At 46.3% G+C, this 20,437-nt stretch overlaps 1 protein-coding gene across 3 annotated transcripts in view; it reads right to left on the minus strand.

The window, feature by feature from the left end:
• The window catches only part of LOC135908428 (protein GPR107), a 212,254-nt gene that overhangs the window by 55,762 nt on the left and 136,055 nt on the right, over positions 1-20,437 (minus strand). The gene's annotated exons all lie outside the window — the stretch shown is intronic.

Raw genomic sequence — 20,437 nt, forward strand, 5'->3', positions numbered from 1 at the left:
TCAGAAACAAAGATGAACGCAAGCCTTTTACTGCCCCCCAATGGCTCAAATAGCCACAAGCGCATCGAAAGACCTGTGAGTACACTTATCAGGTATATCGGTGCTCATACTGTAACAGGAAACGGCGAGTACATGAGTGTAGAATACATACCATGTCCCGTGAGAATAGTCCCTTTGCACTTTTAGTGTGCTGTACTGCAATACATTGGTTATGCTTTGCCGCGTAACACCATTGCATTGCGGCGTTGCTGACTTTTGGGAAACAGCCTTACACAATACTCGACCCTTACTGTGATTTCCGTGCTTTGAAGACATCGACAAACATTAGAGTGCCTCAATGCCAGTACCGCCTCCTGCCATTCAGGGTGGTGACATCCTTTGACCAGGCCCGCGCCACACTTCTGCCATACTATGTCAGAGGTGTTGAAGTGGCCGTACATGTACGTGCATTAGTCAGTGTGGCACAGTCGTGTAGCCTTGTTTATTTCAGATGCTGCACACATGTTCACGAAGTTAACTTTTCGGGATCGCGATGCGAGTTGAAAGATGCTTGACAATTTGATCACTAAAAATACTCTGTCGTGCCTGTTTGCTGCACACCTTTGTGCACCAGCTCAACAGAAAAACGACACCCACGTCTTAATTTTCCCTGCCACCCAGAACACAGGAAAAGTGAGCAAGAACCTTGTTCATCAGAGCCATGGTGCTTAAATTTGTATCTTCCTGTGAAAGTATTCAGGAAATTTTCTGATGCACCAGGTGTTTGTTGTCTAAATAATTTAATCAAGGTCATGAGAAGCCTGCTAAATCTCAATGTGTGATTTCCAACAATCACATGCACTGCACCTCCAAACGTTCGAAAAATGTCATTGGAGAGTTCAGACTTCTGGTTGTGGCTCAGCATATATACTTGCACTGATTGTACCAGCTGGAGGTAACGAGGGAGATAGAATATGGAAGTAAAACTGCCGCAGGTGTAAACTTGAACTAATCTGTCTTTATGTTTATAAAAAGGATATAAACTTGAGCTTTGCTTTATCAATGCTCTGAAGTTTGTGTGCATGGCGTCCTCTGGCTCAGGCAGCCTGAACCTGTTAAGTGAGCTGCCTCGAACAATTTTTCAGTTTTTGGGTTGTCTTCCTCTAGTTTTACTCAAATGCCAGCTATACGGGATGGCCATGTCTAAGTTTTCAGGAATTCTTAAGGATGACCTGAGGCCGATAGCATCCTTCTTGTCCTTAAGCTCGATATTCGAAGAGGGGGAATATAACAGCAAGAGAAATCAAAACATGTATTAAAAAATCAACAAATATATGCTAATTTTCTTTATAATAAATTACTTTGCGGCACATATTGTAATTTGAGAAATGTAGCTGGTGAGTTTGAAAGATGTCTCCCCTTCAAATGAATCGCCAAGATGACAGTAGCTTCAAGATTTTGATCAAAGTGTGGCATGGAATACATGGACATTCAATAATAATTAATTATGGGGGTTTTACGTGCCAAAACCACTTTCTGATTATGAGGCACGCCTTAGTGGGGGATTCCGGAAATTTTGACCACCTGGGGTTATTTAATGTGCACCTAAATCTAAGTACACGGGCGTTTTCGCATTTCGCCCCCATCGAAATGCGGCCGCTGTGGCCGGGATTCGATCCCGCGACCTCGTGCTCAGCAGCCTAACACCATAGCCACTGAGACATGGACATTCAAGTCACTTTTGTGCTTCAATGCATAAAAAAAGCATTATGTTAAAAAATGAAGAGGGAACAGTGCATTTTTACGAGATTGATGACACACATCTCCAATCTGGTGTCATTCTAGAAGTTATTCCAAGTGGCTACGCCTAGCAAACTCACCAGCTACAATTCCTAAATTGCATTACGTGCTGTAAAGTAAATAATTAAGAAGTTAACTAGTCCTTTAGTTAAAACTTCATCTAACGAAACCAGATTTTACGAAGTTCCCGATCTAACGAAGAAATTTCCATTCCTCAGCAGGTACCCACAGGGTTCGATGTTGCCATCAACCTGAATTAACGAAACTAACTTGGCCAAACTCGATTTAACAAAGTTTTACCTGACATAAACAAGTAAAAAAAGAACAGTGATTTCTTTCTAATTTTGAAACCGACTGGTTTTCCTTCAAGCGTGCGCTCTACAGCTATCATGTTAAAATATCTAGGCAACACGGTCACAACTTTACCTGACGAGGCTGCACGCAGCCCCCATGCACGGAACAGCGGACTCAACATTGCCTCGGTAGGGGCGGCGGTGGTTGCTTTCATTATTTCATTGTTTAAGCGATAGATGGCTGGATTAGCAGAAAATACAATGCCGCAGTAGCTTTTGCATGTCGCTACATAACAATTTTAGGTTTCGAAGGTCCGAAAAATGATTTTTTCTATTTTACGAATTTCCTGATTTATCGAATAATTCTAGCGTGGCCAGTACTTCGTTAAATAGAGTTTCAACTGTGGTTGAACATGTGTTTTCATTTCTCGTGCAAGTAATGTCCACCTATCTGAGTAATCCATGACATCGGTAGAATTATGTCATCTGCAACAGGCGATTTTTAAAAATACCAGATTCGTGGCATGATGCAGCTCAAGTTTTAAGGTCAAAAGTTACATCCATCTTTTTGAAGGACAACCTCACAAACCTTTAATGTACACCATATGCATCAACTTTGTGTATGAAATGAATCTGTTGTTAGCATAAGTGAAACCGTCGCAAAAACAATTAGTTATATGCTGGACTAGAAATTCATGCTAGTATTGCTTTACTATAAGCATTCACCCTCCATATTTAAGGTGAGACGGAAATACTGCAGTGCAATAATTGTACAAACTGCGAAAATGAGAAATTTTTACACTATCAGCAAGTGCAGAACCTAAATTCCTGCTGCCCGCCATAGCATGCCTTTACATGTTCGACACAATATGGTGGTGCAATCTGACGTGTCACCACCCTGTGCGAAGAAAAGTGGCATCGAGGCACTCTAGCGAACATGACAAATCGGCACCATTGCTGACAGCGGCAATTTTTTAAAATGAAAAACACAGCGTCGAGCACCAGGAAGCTTGGCAGTAAATGTTGAAGCAACTAAGCCTAGCATTGTCAGGGTGGCCATGGCTGCCAATGAATCGAGCTTCGAGACAGTCAAAATGGCGGCGGCAGTGGCTAACATTAATGCCATTTTGGGCCTGTAGTCGCGAAAACCGGACGGCAAAGGGTTCCAGTGCCCGAAATTTTAGACGTTCTTACACATTAACTCTGTGGAATAGCAGTGATGCAAAGGCATCCAAATTATCATGGATATCCAAAAAATCGGTTGTTGACTGTTTTTGTGCATTGAACGACTTTTTGTTGTTATGATACATCTCTTCTTTTTTGGATAAACTTTAATTCATCAGAACTTGTGGTGTCCTTCTGCAATTCGCTGCTGTCATCTGTATTCGCGCTAAACCTTTCCAGCATGAGTGCACCCCCACAAAATGAAAAATAAACATAAACACAAAGTCAATGAATTGTGCGAGCAGGAATGGCAATGGCTGTGCATATTGAGGTTTTGGAAGTCTGAACAATTGTGATGGAGGGAAGATTGCGGTGACAGTCTATGTGGTACATACAGTCCAGAGAGAGAGAGAAGAAAAAAAAAGATGACATGTTGGAATGTACCTGTAGTCAAACCAGGGTGAACGTTAAGAAGCATGCACAAGAAGCTGTTTCTTTTTTTTGCTTCATGTAGAGTTACAAGTGGCAAATTCTGTTACGATGTGCGAAAAGGTTTGGCAAATGTTTTTTATGTGAATGTATCGATGTAATGCTACTATCATGACATTGCAGATGTACACACAAGTTTAGGTAAAATAGCATAATGCACACTGGCCTATAGTTAGTGAAAACTTAAGAATTAATTGTCAAATACACTGCAGTCTAAGACAAAATAATGTGTACAGACACACAAGCTAATTAATTTACTAGTTTCATTACTGTAACAGTGGCGGTAAACCTCTTTCAATGTAGTCTCTTGGGAACAATGTTTTGAACTTCAGTTTGGCCTAGTTGGTGTTTACTGCATATCATATTGACCGCAAATAAAGACAAAGACAGCGGGAGAGAACACATAAACAACATCGTGTTGTTCATGTGTTCTCTCTTGCTGTCCCCGTCTTTATTTGCAGTCAATATGATATACAGAGAGATGAGTTATTGTGGAAGGAGCTTTTACTGAATTCATAGGTTGCCACCAAGTACACTTGACACCACTTATAACAATATGCAAGTGTCCCGAAAATTCCACTGTTATAACCAATAATTTTTATAACCGGATTGCATGAAAAAAAAAAGAAAAGCCAAATGGGAGATGACTTAGCTGTTTCGAGAAAACTATATAGGCAGGGTGGCCAGTTCTCCCCGCCACCTTCCTTTATCCGCCTTCTGATTGTGTTGACTCGTACAACTGCTTAACTCTGCTTCCTGCGCACTCCGATCGCATATTGTTAACAAGCCGCGGCTGTCGGCGTTCAAGAATGGCACTGGTATAACAATTGCAAAGAAACGTCATGGGCGGCAAGTGACATACGAGCACCTCTTTGTTGGCCCGTGGCCCCAAAAGGCATCTTTTGAAAAATGCGGGAAGGTCCCCGTGGAAGCCTGGCAGCTTGAGAAATCCAGAAGAAACGCTGGGACGTGATCGCCACAAGCATCTCGCCACGCACTTCCCGCTGGCTTGCACGAGAAAACCACATGTCTATCAGGTTTGCTTGCTTTACGCGAAGCTTGGTGTCATTCTTCTCCAAGGCCTCCAGATGCTCCACATAGTGAAGTGGAATATCCCTTGCAAAAACTGCAGCCTATGAGGGACTGAATCATCTAAGGACCTTCCGATGATCAGCGGGTGGATCAGCCATCTTCTGTTTTATTGGTAAGTCAAATGAGGCTGAGAAAGAATGTGGCCAGGAACTACTTTGAGGCAATGAACATAGACAAGCACGAGCGACTCAATCAGTTAGAGTTGTGCAGTGCTCTAAATGTCAACGTGAAGAAATGAAAAAAAAGCGTGGTTAAACGACAGGAGTAACAATGACTCCCTTGCAGTACGGCTAGAGCAGTGCAGCTTTGCGCTGTCCGGTGTGCTCCAACTGGCATGGACCGGGGGAATCCGACTGTCCAATTAAAACAAAGCATTGCGAGGGCCGTTGACCATGCTGACGCAATGTGATTTCTGCCCAGTGCTCTAAATGTCAACGTGAAGAAATGAAAAAAAGCGTGGTTAAACGACAGGAGTAACAATGACTCCCTTGCAGTACGGCTAGAGCAGTGCAGCTTTGCGCTGTCCAGTGTGCTTCAATTGGCATGGACCGGGGGAATCCGACTGTCCAATTAAAACAAAGCATTGCGAGGGCCGTTGACCAAGCTGACGCAATGTGATTTCTGCCCAGTGCTCTAAATGTCAACGTGAAGAAATGAAAAAAAGCGTGGTTAAATGACAGGAGTAACAATGACTCCCTTGCAGTGTGGCTAGAGCAGTGCACCTTTGCGCTGTCCAGTGTGCTTCAATTGGCATGGACCGGGGGAATCCGACTCTCCTATGAAAACAAAACATTGTGGGGGCCTTTGACCCTACTGACGCAATGTGATTTCTGCACAGTGCTCTAAATGTCAACATGAACAAATGCTTTAAAACTCTGGCCATTCCGCCAAAGTATTAAGAAGGTTTGAACTTGAGCTTGTTGATATGAATCCATCGAAGAAAACAGCACTAGTATTAAAATACGGATGAGAAAAACAGAAGACAGGACAGCGCTCGTCCTGTCCTCTCTTTCTTGACCACATTTTAATAACTGTTTTTTCTATGTATTCAAGCAAAAAAGCCAGATGAAAAGTGTCTGCAGTACTTTAAACAAAACTGAATGTCTCTGCCCCATATGTCAGAACCAGTAAAATGCACTGATTGTACATCTTCCTTTTCAATTATAATAGTAAGCTTCCAGTCAGGAGCTGACAATGTCTGCCATATGTGCTCCAACCAATTTTTATTCTTCAGTGAATTTCCTTCTCATGATCAGGGTTCGCTGTGAGTAGTTGACCTGGGTAAACATACTCCTTCACAGAGTGTAGAGTTTGACCGATGATCCTGAACTCTTGTTCCCTTGCCAGGTTATTGATCATTATCTTTGTCTTCTGCATATTAATCTTCAACCGCACTCTTACAGTCTATGTTAAGGTCCTCAAATCATTTGTTGTAGCTTGCCCCCGTGCTGCTGAACAGAACACTGTCATCTGCAAACTGAAGGTTGCCGAGACATTTGCCGTCGATCCTTACTCCTAAACCTTCCCAGTTTAATAGCTTGAAAACTTCTTTCAAGCATGCAGTGAATAGCATTGGAGAGATTGTGTCTCCTTGTCTGACCCCTTTCTGCAGAAAGTAGGTAGCTGTGGAATCTCTGTAGATATTTTCCAAGATATTCATGTAAGCCGCCTGTACTCCTTGATTACCTAATGCCTCTATGACTGCTGGTATCTCTACTGAATCAAATGCCTCTTCGTAATCTATGAAAGCCATATAGAGAGGCTGATTGCACTCTGTGGATTCCTCAATTACTTTATTAATGAATGATGTGGATGTGATCCATTGCAGAGTATCCCTTCCTGAAGCCAGCCTGTTCCCTTGGTTGATTAAAGTCCAGCGTTGCTCTTATTTTATTGGAGATTATTTTGGTAAATATTTTAGGTAAATAACATAGGTAAATATTTTTTTGGTAAATAATACTGAGAGTAAGCTAATGGGCCTATAATTTTTCAATTCTTTAACGTCTCCCTTTTTGTGGATTAGTATAATGTTTGCATTCTTCCAGTTTTCTGGGACCCTTGCAGTCAATAGACACTTCATATAAAGAGCTGCCAGTTTTCAAAGCATTATGTCTTCTCCATCTTTGATTAAATAGACTGTTATTCCATCTCCTGCCACTTTTCCTCGTTTCATGTCCTGCAAGGCCCTCCTGACCTCATCGCTAGTTACAGGAGGAGTTTCTGTATCCTGTTCATTACTGTTTCTAATGGAGGTATCCTGACTCCTCTGGGTATTGTACAGGTCAGTATAGAATTCTTCCACTTCTTTTACAATATCTTCGAGATTGCCGATTATATTAACCTGCTTATCTTTCAGTGCATTTATCTTTGCTTGTCTTACGCCAAGTTTCTTTCTCACTGATTTCAGGCTGCGTCCATTTTTTACGGCTTCTTCAGTCTTTCTCACGTTGTAGTTTTCGAATAACATTTATTTTCGCCTTGTTGATCAGTTGTTTTTACAGTTCCGTGAATTATATCTTCTCTCTTGAGTTGGCCACTTTTATTCTTTGTCGTTTCTTTATTAGGTCCTTTGTTACTTGGGAGAGCTTGCCTACTGGTTGCCTTGGCGCTTTGCCTCTCACTTCAGTTGCTGCCTCTGAAGCCAGCCTCGTTATGGTTTCATTCATTACATCTATGTCATCATCATCATCTCTCTGTTCTAAGGCTGCAAATTTGTTTGCAAGTACCAGCCGAAATTTGTCTGCTTTTGCCCTTACTGCCTCTAAGTAGACCTGCTTCTTCTTGACCAATTTTACTGTTTCTCTCTTCAAATTGAGGTGAATTTTAGCCTTCACTAATCTATGATCACTTCACTTTACCCTACCTATCACTTCTACATCCTGCACTATGCTGGGATCAGCAGAAAGTATGAAGTGAATTTCATTTCTTGTGCCCCCATTAGGGCTTTTCCAGGTCCACTTTCTGTTGCTACGCTTCCTGAAAAAGGTGTTCATTATTCAAAGCTTATTCTTTTCTGCGAATTCTACCAGTATCTCTCCTCTAGCATTCCAAGAATCGACGCCGTAGTTGCAAATTGCGTGTTCACCAGCCTACTTTTTCTCCACTTTTGCATTGAAGTCGCTCATTACTACAGTATACTGAATTTGCACTTTTCTCACTGCTATTTCAACGTCTTCATAAAGGTGATCTACTTCATCATCATGACTGGATGTCGAAGCGTAGGTTTGTACTACCTTTACACCTCTTAAGTTTGATTACGGCTACTGCTACCCTCTCATTAATGCTGTAGAATTTGTCAATGTTGCCAGCTATGTGCTTATGAATTAGGAATCCTACCCCGTATTGCTTCTTATCGGGGAGACCTATATAGTAAAGCACATGGCTGTTATTCAGCAACGTATAAGCCTCACCAGTTCTTCTAATCTCCCAATGGCCAATTATATCCCAAACAATGCCTGATAGTTCCTCAAAGAGTCCTGCTAAGCTAGCCTCACTCGACAGAGTGACTTGCTTATTTGCTGGTAATGCTCCATTTGTGCTTTAAGGAACAACACTGCATAACATGCACTCTAATAACAGAAACGTGCTAACATAGCGAGGTTATACTAGAATAAAAAGATTGTTTTAAATTAATGATGTAAATGGCTAGTTAGTACGGTCAAGCCTTGATGTAATTAGGCAGCACTTGCAGTGAAAGACATTATTAAATATTGAACTTTGTTAATTTGAAGTTCTAAAGCATCAGCAGCAAAAATAATTTTACAAATTCCCAGAACATTCTTGGTGGATAGTACCTTGTTAGTAAGCACTCATAAACAATTCACAAGAAGGTCTGGCCATAATAACATTGTTATGATCACTAGCACATGCAGTGCAGTTCACACTCAGTGCAATGCATCTTCGGTGTGGCTCACGGGTTCCGAGATTTGTGTTTTGCATCGTGCGGTGCCGTAAATACTGGACGCCATGACTGACCATGCTCAGTGCCTGCAGGTGCCATCCGATGCACCCACAAATTAAAAACCAAAGTGTAAAAAGATACAGATACCTCCCCTGAGAAAAAAAAAAGAAAGAAAAAGAAAATGTTGCAGTTTTGCCAGAAAGTCAGAGCGTTGATGGTGATAGCGGAGAGACAATTACACGAAGTAAAGTTCGTAGCTTTATTGGTGTCCAGTATGCTCAGGCAAACGTGAACAGATCTCACTCGATAACCATCAACACTCGCTGTCATAGCAGTCGTAACGGGAGCGAACGGTTTGGACCCTGTCTTGGAAATTTGTGATTACGTGACTACTATCACTAGTCATGTGTGAACACAATGCACATCAAGGCACCAAACATCTGAGCTCGCCCTTTGCCCTTGCTGCAGATTACCTCCAAGATACAGCAAGTGGCCTGCATATGGACAGCCATGTGCCACTATGGCAAGAGTAGAGAAGGAGACATGCATGCTTGCACCCCCCCCCCCCCCCCCCAAGCGCATGCTTGATTGCGTTACTGTGTGTTCATGCCCTTCCTACTCCCCTCGTCCTGAAGAAATCAGCTCTTGCGTTTCTGGAAGCTGCTGTGCACCCCGTGGCTTCCACAACTTATTTACTAATGTGGCAAATAGCCCGGCGCTGTTTCCTGCATACCACGTCCCTGTGCGCACGCTTCGCTGGTGTTTTTGTCGCTCAAACTTTTCATGCGGATTGACGCTCGCAAATAACTTCTGCCTGTTCCGTCATTTTCATAGCTTTTTCTTAGATATACAAGCCATACAGGCTCGAAGTATGTGCTTGAAATGGCTGAAAAATTCATCATGTCTAAACCATGTCACAAAATTGCCTTGTTAAATCAAAAAAGAAAAACAAAGCTAAATACAAGGTTTTCAAAGGCAGTAAGACAGAGAAACGAAAATAGTAGGTTACATTGCGTATTTCTTTTAGTCAAGGTACGCTATATCGAGGTAAGACTATTCAAAAACTACTAGAAACGTATCTGATGTTTGATTCGCTTTTGGCAATATTTTATTTATATTTGATTTGGTCTCTGAAATTACTATTTGCACAACCCTACAAACCTGCAAAGCAAATCAAGGGAACAAACATAACCTCCAGTTCGATTACACAAGTACCACTAAGCTTCTTCTCTTGACTTACTGCTCCATCCTGTCTTGACTTTCAAGGCCTGCAGCTTGTAGTAAAGAACCGTTGAATTTTAAAGTTTTTATGAATGGCCCTTATTTCAAGCATAGCTTAGCAGCAAAGACGTTCACAATTGTCTACAGAAATTATATATTTGCGAAGCACAAATGCGCAAGCCAGAAGCTGAACCCATCACCAGCTGTGAGGCGCTGATGCCAAGCGGAGCCTGGATGTTGTCGCATGTGATGCCATGTAGTGATAATGCTGCCAAACTGATAACTAAGACGGGCAATAAGAGGACTGCAAGGCACATTACTGATTAGTACTAAGTGATTGGATTTGCCTGCACCATCTGTGAACAACTGCATCTACAAAGACAGTACAACTTCGTTGATATGATCTGTTATGCACGATTTCCTGGCGCCAACATTCCCGATCAAGTACGCAAAAAATGACCCAATAGAGTTACACTTATTTTTTACCGGTTCGTACGTTCCCAGAAAACACAATTGTTCGGCACCAACATTAAATACATCACCGAACTGTGATGGTACGATACGTTTTCTGGTCACTAGATCTCATGCAAACAAGAAAATACGCAAGGCGCGTGCGATTAAGAACAGTATATACCCGCCCACCACGGCAGCTTCACCACAATAATCGCCCACTTGTCTCGTGTAAAAACGGTGCCGTCCACTCAGTTTCTTATTCTAATACCAGCAAATCACCTTCAGGATCGTCGCACGTCGCATTCACAGATATCACCGCCAACCCTACAGAAATAAGCATCTTCGTCTATCTGTTTCACAACGCGGGTTGCAGTTGGAAGTGTACGGCATACATTTAATAGATGATAACCTAAACATGGCACCATTCCCTGCTGCAGACTGCAATCATATATGTTTTCCGGCTGCTAGATCACATGTAGACAAGAAAAGGTGCGAGGCCCGCATGACTGAAAACAGTAGCTGCCTGCTGCATCAGCTTCTCTGCAATACTGGCTTGCCCAACTCACGCGAAAACGCTACCGCACACTCAGTTTCTTATTCCAGTACCAACAATTCTCCTCCTAGGTCATTGCATGTCGCATTTAAAGCTGTCACTGCCAAGCCTATTGCAATAAGCATCTTTATCTGTTTTACAGCGCGTGGGTCCACTGATAGCGTACTGCACGCTTTTAGTAGGCGATAATCCAAATGCGCCGCCTTTCACTGCTGGAGGCAGCGCAATGTAGGCATCACGTTTTGCTTCGGTGGCATCTGGCATTGCAGGCCAGCTCGATTTTGTTTCAGTTTCCTGTTGCCGTCTTTAACAACTATGCAACAGGAAAACAAAATGTGTCTTGGGCTACCGAAGCCCCACCAGCTTAATGTGCATCGTGTATTGTGCCTAATGCGCAACGATTCGTGGAACACTTTGCATTATGTAGATGTCGAATACGGTAGAGTCTGACAGAGTTTTTAGTTACTTCTGCTCTTACGTTTTCTTGATTAGTATGTTTTTTTCTCGCATTTTTTCTTCCAAAATGTATGAACAAGGTTCTACTGTATATCTAAATGCTTCATCAATAGAGTAATTTCACTGCAGTCATGGGGCACGAGCACTGTTCCTGCCAGGCAGATGATGACGATGCTCAGCCGAGAGGCTACCTTCAGTTAAGTCAGATGCCAGCCATACTGCAGAATTTAGCTGGTAATTTTCAATGGTATATTACATGATATGAAATGGACTTTCTACACAAATGTGATTTCTTTATGGTTATGGCTAAAATGTGTTTAATGTACACAAGTACTGAACACTTCTTATTGATGCAGAGCAAAACACGACTGCTTTGGCAGTAGCAATGACTTAACAAGGAATCCTTCAAGCCTGCAAGGTCAGTCAGCGGCATGAGTAAGCCACAGCGATACCACAAAAGTGAAAAATGCAAATGAACATAATTCTCCAAAATCAGTAACTGTTTTCACTGAGCCAAATTAAAATTAACATCAAATTGCTTCATTTGTAATTAAAACTAAGCCAAGACCAAGACGCCGTATTTGTCAAACATTGCTCTTTGGACCAGCTATTGCACAAGAAGTCCAAAACGATATTCAACAACATATCGTAAAAACCTGCGTATAATAAGAGTTTTTTTTCCTATTATTAGTGTCCCAAATTTTCGCCTCGTACTACATGCGGATCCAAACAAAAGTTTCAGTCAGAAATTTGGGCTAGAAGTTTTGGTTTTGTCATTGCTGCGTGGCAATGGCTTGACTTTGTTATTGTTGCGTCGCTACGGCTTGCCTTCGTTATTGCTGCGTGACTACAGCATCATTTCTTTATTGTTGAGTGCGTACCATGGCAGCACATGTGCAAACCACGCTTCGTGAAGTGCATCTTTTTTTATTCCGCATTGAAGGACCAAGATGTCCGGCCACAAAATAGTACTCAGCTGCTTTCAAGAGAAAGGTTATTTTAGCCGCACCGGACATCGGTAACAGTGCAGCCGGGAGGCAGGTTGGCGTCAACGAGGGAAGCATTCACGGCTGGCATCGACAGAAGGAAGCCCTTTTCGTGTGCAACGGAATGCGAAGAAGCTTCCGTGGCTCAAAGAGTGGGACATTCCCAGAAATCGAACTCACCCTGACGGAGTTCATAAGCCAACAGCGAGCCGCGCATCTAGCTATGAGCGTGTAGCTTATGCAGGCAAATGCTAAGGAGCTTCCAAGAGAAAAAGGGCTACCGAGCTGCGCCTTGAAAGCACTGGATTTATCGCTACATGTGCCGTGCTGGATTTTCCTCATGCTGCCGAATTTCGATTTCACAAAAGCAGCCCAAATCATTTGAAGAGCTGCTTGTGGCTTTGCAGCGCCGCATTATTTCGCTGTGCAAGTCCAAGAACTTCCAGCTAGGGCAAAATCAGCAATGCTGACCAAATACCAGTTTATCTTGACATGCCATCACCCCTCCCCGTGCACGAAAAGGGCACTAAACAAGTTGATGTTCAGTCCACTGGTAACGAGAAAACACGAGTTACGGTCATGTTGTCGTGCACGGCAGACGGACACAAGCTTCCGCCCTGTAGTATAGCGTCGCCCCCTGTCAGATCTCTGTGTTATCGTACATGTATGTTTCGTAGTTGTTTAGCTAGACGGCGCACCCCACTTCTGTCATGTGACGAGCTTGGACCAATCAGGAGGTGTCATCTGGCGTGTGAAATCTTTATTAGCAATAAACGGCCGCGGGTCGGCTGAGTCTTCGTTCCGGTTTTCATCGGGATCAGTTAGCTCCGAGTCTCCCACACTGCGTTGGCGCTCGCGTGCGTTCGCTGGCCGGGGGCCCCCACTTGCCTGCCATTGCCGACACAATATCTTTTGGCGACGAGGATGGGATTCCCGCAGCGGTTCCGACCGAAGCCCCGGGAAACCAACGAGCTTCGTAAGTGAAGCGTCCTTTACGTGTCGGCACGGCCTGCAAACGCCGCCGACGCACTTGGTGTCGCGAGGCTTCCGAGCCTAGGCCTTCTCGCCCCCTTTGTTCTTCCTTGCCCATTCCTGCTGCGAGCTCCGGCTTGCCTCCTGCAAGCTACCCGGCATGGCTTTTACGGCGAACCTTCCCGTTTTTCTTGAAGTGCCCGGGCCACCGTTAATTCCATGGTATCGCTGGAAAAAAGTTTTTCAGGCCCTCCTCGAAGCGGCCGGCAGTGGTGACTGGACGGACACGCGACGAGCGTCCGCGCTCGTCAGCGCTCTCGGGCGTGAGGGACAACGAAAGTACTTTGCAGACGAGGAGCAGGAAGCAGCAAGGCAGTTAACCGGTGCAGCGTCACCGTCAAGCGAAGCAGCAAGGCAGTCAACCGGCGCAGCGTCAACGTCAAGCGATGCGGTTCCGCCAGTGTCAGAGTTCCAGAAACTCTTGCAGCGGCTTGAGCGGCTGTTCGTCGCGTCAACAAATGTTCTGGCGGAAAGGCACGAATTCACCAGTCGAAGGCAGTTCGAGGGAGAAGGATTCCTGGAATTCGTGACCGCATTGACGGAGAAGGCGGTACAGTGCAACTTCGCCACAACCTACAACAAGCGCGTCCGAGACCAAATAATACATAGGGTAGCGAACGCCAGCGTTCGCGAAAAGTTATTAGCTCATGGCGAAACCCTGTCCCTGGACAAGGCAGAAGAAATTGGATGCTCGTTAGAAGCCTTGCATCGAGCGAACCGCGCGTTCGGCTCCGAAAATGTACGAAGAATTGAGGCATCTCAACTTGGCGTTCCGTGGACGGGTCAAGATGACAGACTTTTTCCGGGAAGCTGCCAAGATGGCCGACTTAGTCCGGTAGGCCATGAATATGGCCGACTTCTTCCGAGAAGCCGCCAAGATGACCGACTTCTTTCGAGAAGCCGCCAAGATGACTGACTTCTTTCGAGAAGCCGCCAAGATGTCCGACTTCCGAGAAGCCGCCAAGATGTCCGCTTCTTCCGAGAAGCCGCCAAGATGTCCGACTTCTTCCGAGAAGCCGCCAAGATGACCAACTTCTTCCGAGAAGCCGCCAAGATGACCGACTTCTTCCAAGAAGCCGCCAAGAGGGCCGACATTTCGCACATCGCTCCTCCGGGAACCGTGGTGCATGCGATCAGTGTGGCAGCACGAAACATATTGCAACGTACAGGAATTGTCCTGCAAGGAACCGGCGGTGCAACGCCTGCCACACGTTGGGCCATTTTGCATCAGTATGCCGAAAAACCCGTACTGTTCAACACGTCTCTTCCGCAGAGACGCTGTCTTCAACTTCCGCAGGGCAGCCGTCCGCGTCTGTCTTGACGGTAAGCACTTTTGAAATTAAAACGATTTGGAAGTTCCGGTCGTAGTAAACGGCGTCTCCATGTGACTGCCGGTGGATACGGGAGCGTCTGTCTCATTGATGACGGCTGAAAATTTTGGAAAGCACTTTGGTCGACAGCACAGACTGTCAAAAACAGCAGTGGACTTGAGGAATTTCTCCAAGCAACGCATCGACATTCAAGGCCTGTTTCAAGCCATTGTCCAGTTTTTCCAAAGGTCATGCTCCGTCACGTTCCACGTAACGACTACAGGAACATCACTGCTGGGTGTAGATGCCATCGAACGCTTGGGCATACAGATCGACGGTACGTCGCTGACATGTCGTCTACCATTGCTTCCTTCAGTACAGAACCCCACAGGTGTGCCTCCGGGTTTTGATCACCTCTTCAGTGACGAGTTGGGTCTCGTCAACAACTTTGTGCACCGAATTCATTGGCAGCAAGATGCGAAACCAGTATCTTCAAAGTTGCGCCGACTACCCCTGGCTCTCCGTGACCAGGTCGCACATGAATTGCAACGTCTCGAGGACTGCGACGTCGTCGAGCACGTCCAGGCTTCTGAGTGGGTGGCTCCACTCGTGGTGGTGCGCAAGAAGGATGGAACCATGCGGCTCTGTGTAGATCTATGGGAACAGGACAGTCTTGTGCCTCAAGTTCAAGAAAGAGTCTTGCAGAAACAGTGGCAGACTAAGCAGTACGTAGACAAACGTAGAGGTGCTCAGGCAACTCGTATCAAGGTGGGAGACACCGTCAGAATAAGATTTAACAGGAAAGGATTTTTTAAGTACAGTAAACCTCGTAAAGTCAAGGCCCAGATAGGACCATCTACTTTTCTACTCAGTGATGAGAAGACGTGGCATGTGTCTAAGTTAACCCTAGTGATGAAGGATCCAGCAGGTAGTACATTGTGTACAAGTGATAGAGACTTTTTGTACTCGTATTCAAATCTGGATATTTCTTCCGATGGTTCGTCTGTAGTGACAGCGTCTTCTCATAGTCATAAGCTTCAGTTAGGTAGTCCGTCTGACTGTATCACTTCCGAGTTTACACAGTCAGCAGTCGTCTCTGATTCCATGGGGGAATCGGTTGCCTCCCAGGACTTGTTGGGACGTCGAGAGGAGCTTCCTGGGCAGCCCTCTCCAGCTTTGAGCGACAACCACATTCAATTGTCCAACCAGGGGGAGGGAAATAGTAGTGGGACGACTGGGTCTTTAAAGTCGACCGATACGCGTTGCAACCCCCAAAGTTCTCCTGAGGTACACACGCGTCCTCATTGTGACAGAAAACGGCCTCCGTGGCTCGATGATTTTGTTTCTATAGTGTAGAGCGTATTGCAGTCTTCGAAATGCCATGGCTAGGGGCCTCGCTGTGACATTTAGGAGACAGTCCACATGTTTCATTAACACAGATATAAAGTGCTCCTTGTTGCGGTGCAGTGAGTCTTGTGCCGTGTTCCTTGTCAGACTTTATTTGAGTGACTGCCTGTGTTTTGGTGCCCAAGACTGGTGCGCGTGTATGTGAACTTGGGCGGGGACGGATTGAATTTGTTGTGGACTTAAGTGCGTGCTTGGTGTGCGACTGGTGCACGTGTGTGAACGTGAGGGGGAACGAACTGAAATTGCCTTTGGACTTAAGTGCGCGTCTTGTGTGCGCGTTTCACTGTATGCTTGCTTTGTTTCCAGGGGGGGATGATGTAGTATAGTGTCGCCCCCTGTCAGATCTCTGTGTTATCGTACATGTATGTTTTGTAGTTGTTTAGCTAGATGGCGCACCCCCCTTCTGTCATGCGACGAGCTTGGACCAATCAGGAGGTGTCATCTGGCGTGTGAAGTCTTTATTAGCAATAAACGGCCGCGGGTCGGCTGAGTCTTCGTTTCGGTTTTCATCGGGATCAGTTAGCTCCGTGTCTCCCTCTCTGCGTCGGACGCTCGCGCGTTCGCTGGCCGGGGCCCCCCACTTGCCTGCCGCTGCCGACACAACACGCCCTATGTCGTCTTCAAGCGCAAGACAGTGCCTAAAGGTGAGGAGCTGCCAAAAAATGTGGTTGTGAGATGCCGTGTGAAAGCCTGGATTAACGAGAATCTTGTGCTCGACTGGATAAAGTCCGTTTCGTGTAGGCAGCCCGGCACACTGTTGTCGTGCCCGACCATGCTCGTGCTGGATGAATTTCGCTGCCATTTGGCCAACTCAGTGAAGAGGCTGTTGCGTGAATCCAGCACTGAACTCGTCGTTATACCGGGTGAGATGATGTCTCAGCTTCGGCCTTTAGATGTTTGCGTGAACAAGCCATCCAAGGAAGCGGTCAAGCGGTGTTACACAGATTGGATGCGCTCAGGTGAGCCTGCAGTGACACCGACCGGGCGGCTGAAGTGGGCTTCGCCACCCACGCGATGCAAATGGATTGTGGATGCAGGGGCCAGCATACCAGAGAACCTTGTGCGTTGCGCTTTAAAGAAGTGCGGCATTTCGAACGCGCTCGATGGCACGTTCCTCTGGGAATATATGTCCGACAAGGAACTATCCGAAGAGAGAGCTGTTGAGAAAGACAGCGACTGAAGTGCGGAGTGCAATTTAAATGAATGTTTTCCTCGAGTTTCCCTAGTCGTATTATATGTGGGTAAAACATTTTTTTTCCATTTTGCGTCCCAAAAATTTCACCTCATGCTATATGCGGGTTTGTATTATACACTGGTTTTTACGGTAAGTGTAGTTGCACAGTCTTCTGGCAATCAGTGGTCGTAAACAGTAACCAGCCTGCAGGCACCCGTACTTGGTGTCTACCAAAGAATTCAGTACAAGCTCCACCCAAGGAAACTGCACAGAACCTGCCCTCTGCGCCTCCAGGCCCCAAAACATAGTTTCCAAGAGACAGCAATATTGAAAGTAGTTCATCTCAGTCATGACACAATAGGAATGAGCAAATGTAATTGGCTGGCACGTATGTCTGAATCTTCCTGGAGTTGGACAGGTGGTGAATTTGCCACAACATTCTTAACATCACTCACTATACTGTAAAACCTCGTTAAACCGTACCCACTTAAACAGTAGTTTTGTTTTAAAAGTAGTAATGTCAAATCCCCGACTCAGCAGCCATTGAACATAATGTGTTTTGTAACCGCATAAACCGTACCAGCTAATTGCGTAATTATCAGTTAATACGTAGCGTTTACACTTTTCGTTGCGCAAACACGGCGGTGCGTCGTCTTCATCGGGCAGCCTGGCAGAACAACAAGCCTCAGAAATCGGAACAACGGCCTCCAGGCGCCCTCTGCGGTTGCGTGTGAAACCACATTAACATCATTTCGGTGCCGTGTCAGAGTGCATTGCAAGACGTTCATTTGAAGGATCGCCAGCCGTTTGTGCACAGGCGCGAGTAAGAGAGGGTGGGAGAGAGAAAATCTGGGGGCCTTTTCTCCTTGAATATGTGAATCTGCCTAGACACTACGGAGGAGGTTTCTTAGCTGCTGCCGTATGCGTTTGTCCCTAGACATGGTGGCATTGTGGAGTGCGGTCGAGTTTGTTACTCCGCCGCTGGTTGCCTGTGTGGTGAGGCAGTGGCCACGGGTGCCCCATTTGGTGATCACTATGTATGAAGGGGCAAGGTTTGACTCACTTTGTAAAAGTCGCGGGTCGTTTTTTTCGTCGCAACATTAGATTGCATTTTTTACAAGCACTGCTCCGGGAGGGCACATGTATCTGACAAAAAGGAGGCTTCAGGAGAGCACCTGAGGTTATACTAAAGCAGCCAGCACAGGATCTCCAGGGCACCCAAGGGGTAGCGGGGGGGATCAAAGCTGGAAGCAGGACGGCCCGTCAATTGGGGCTGCGGAGGCCGAAGCATGCCAGGGGGTTTTCGTATAAAAAACTGGCTGTCTGGGACAGCCGATCTCATACATCCCTGGCACGCACAGGCCTCGGCGAGCCCCAACCCACGGACCAGCCCGGGTTCTAGCTCGGGCGTCCAGGAGGTGCCGCCAATTATGCAAAATAATGACACGTTCTTACAAATAGTAAAAAACACAATTGAAAAAAAAATTGGAGGCTTATCAAGGTTAAGCGTATCCTTAGCGTTTGGAGGCATCTTGACCGCAAACACGCCCGGCGCAAAGACGCTGGCGCGGTTGTGGGCACAGAGACTGACGCGATGGTGGGCGTGCGCCGCTTCATCCCTGGCGTCACGTCACATATCACGTGATGCAGCGATGGTGGCGCCGCGTCGCGGTTCGCCGTCGCGTCGCGCGCGATGGCGCGAACCGAAGCGTGGAGGCCTCCGCCGGGCGACATCCGACGGCGCGATATGAGGCCCCATCTGCAGCCGGTGTGACGTCATCACGTGACGTCACATCATGTGATCTCTCTTCAGGGTAAATGGTGGCCACCGCCGGGAGGCGACCGACGGCGCGATATGAGGCCCCATCTGCAGCCTGTGTGACGTCATCACGTGACGTCATGTCACGTGACCCCACTTCAGGGTCAATGGTGGCCACCACCGGGCGTCGCGCGAAGGCCCGAAACCTACGTTAATATGCTTCGCATAATAAATATAATTACATCCAGGTGCCATCTTGTGACAATAAGTTCAGCACTACCGTGCCTCACGACTTCTGCAACACCAGTCAGGACTTTGCCTCTGAATGTATGTCGAACAAACTTTCTTGCGCCTGCGGCACTGGTGCTGAGTCAGTCATCGTCACCAGTGGCCTTTCACCCACTTGCGTTCCACCGCGGTTGCTAAGGCACTCTGCCTTCTACATTTTCAATATATGCGGCCCAGGCACTACTACGGTCGAAGCTATTATCCGCCACGACTGACTTAGCATGAGCGCCGCAGGTGCGAGACAGTCTGTCCAACACAGCAGTCGCAAAATAGGACGTCAGTGCCCGCTGCTTCACCTATTGTACCGCGCCGGCAGCCAGCGTCTGAGCGTAAACAAACTCGACCCCACTCAGCAATGCCGGCACGCCTAGGGACAAATGCTAACAAGCGCTAAGAAACCCCCTCCGTGGTGCCTAGGCACAGTCACATACTTAAGGAGCAAAAGCCCCCAGATTTTCTCTCTCGTGCCTGATCTTACGCTCGCCGGTGCACAAACAGCTGGCGATCCCTCAAATGAACATTTCGTGAGAGTGTTGCGGTGTCATGCACTCAAGGACTCCCATCATGCCGAAGCTCTGATAAAAATGGCGCCATGCGCTCAGCAAAGAAGAAAAATTAGACATTGTTTGTGCTATCGAACATGACACGAAGAAGTCGGCACTGGCACGCAACAGGGGTCTTCTGTTGACTTCGGTGTGTGGCATTTGGAATGCGAAGAAGTTGCTCGGCAGCGCTGCTGCGACCGCGAAGAGATGTCGGCTACGAGGTTAGACATTTCGCCATCGTTGCCTCTGTTGTTGCCGAAGTGTTGGCTAGCAACAGTGATGAGGACGACACGGAAAGCGACAGCACCGGCGATTCAGGCGCAACAGTGGCAGAAGGTGCGCGTTATGTCAGCCTCATGAATGCAATCGTCGCGACGAGGACAGCACCCCGCAATAAAAAAGGCGCCCCGCAATTTCTGCAGCACTGCCACATGCGTGTATGGAGAATATGTAACGCCAATGAGGAATTTGGCATGCAAGTGTTTGCTGAGAAGAAGGGGGCTGGCTGAAAAGCTGGCTTGCAGGTTCAATAAGT

This window comes from Dermacentor albipictus, unplaced genomic scaffold (genome assembly GCF_038994185.2).
Source record: "Dermacentor albipictus isolate Rhodes 1998 colony unplaced genomic scaffold, USDA_Dalb.pri_finalv2 scaffold_30, whole genome shotgun sequence".
In the NCBI taxonomy this organism is placed as follows: domain Eukaryota; kingdom Metazoa; phylum Arthropoda; class Arachnida; order Ixodida; family Ixodidae; genus Dermacentor; species Dermacentor albipictus.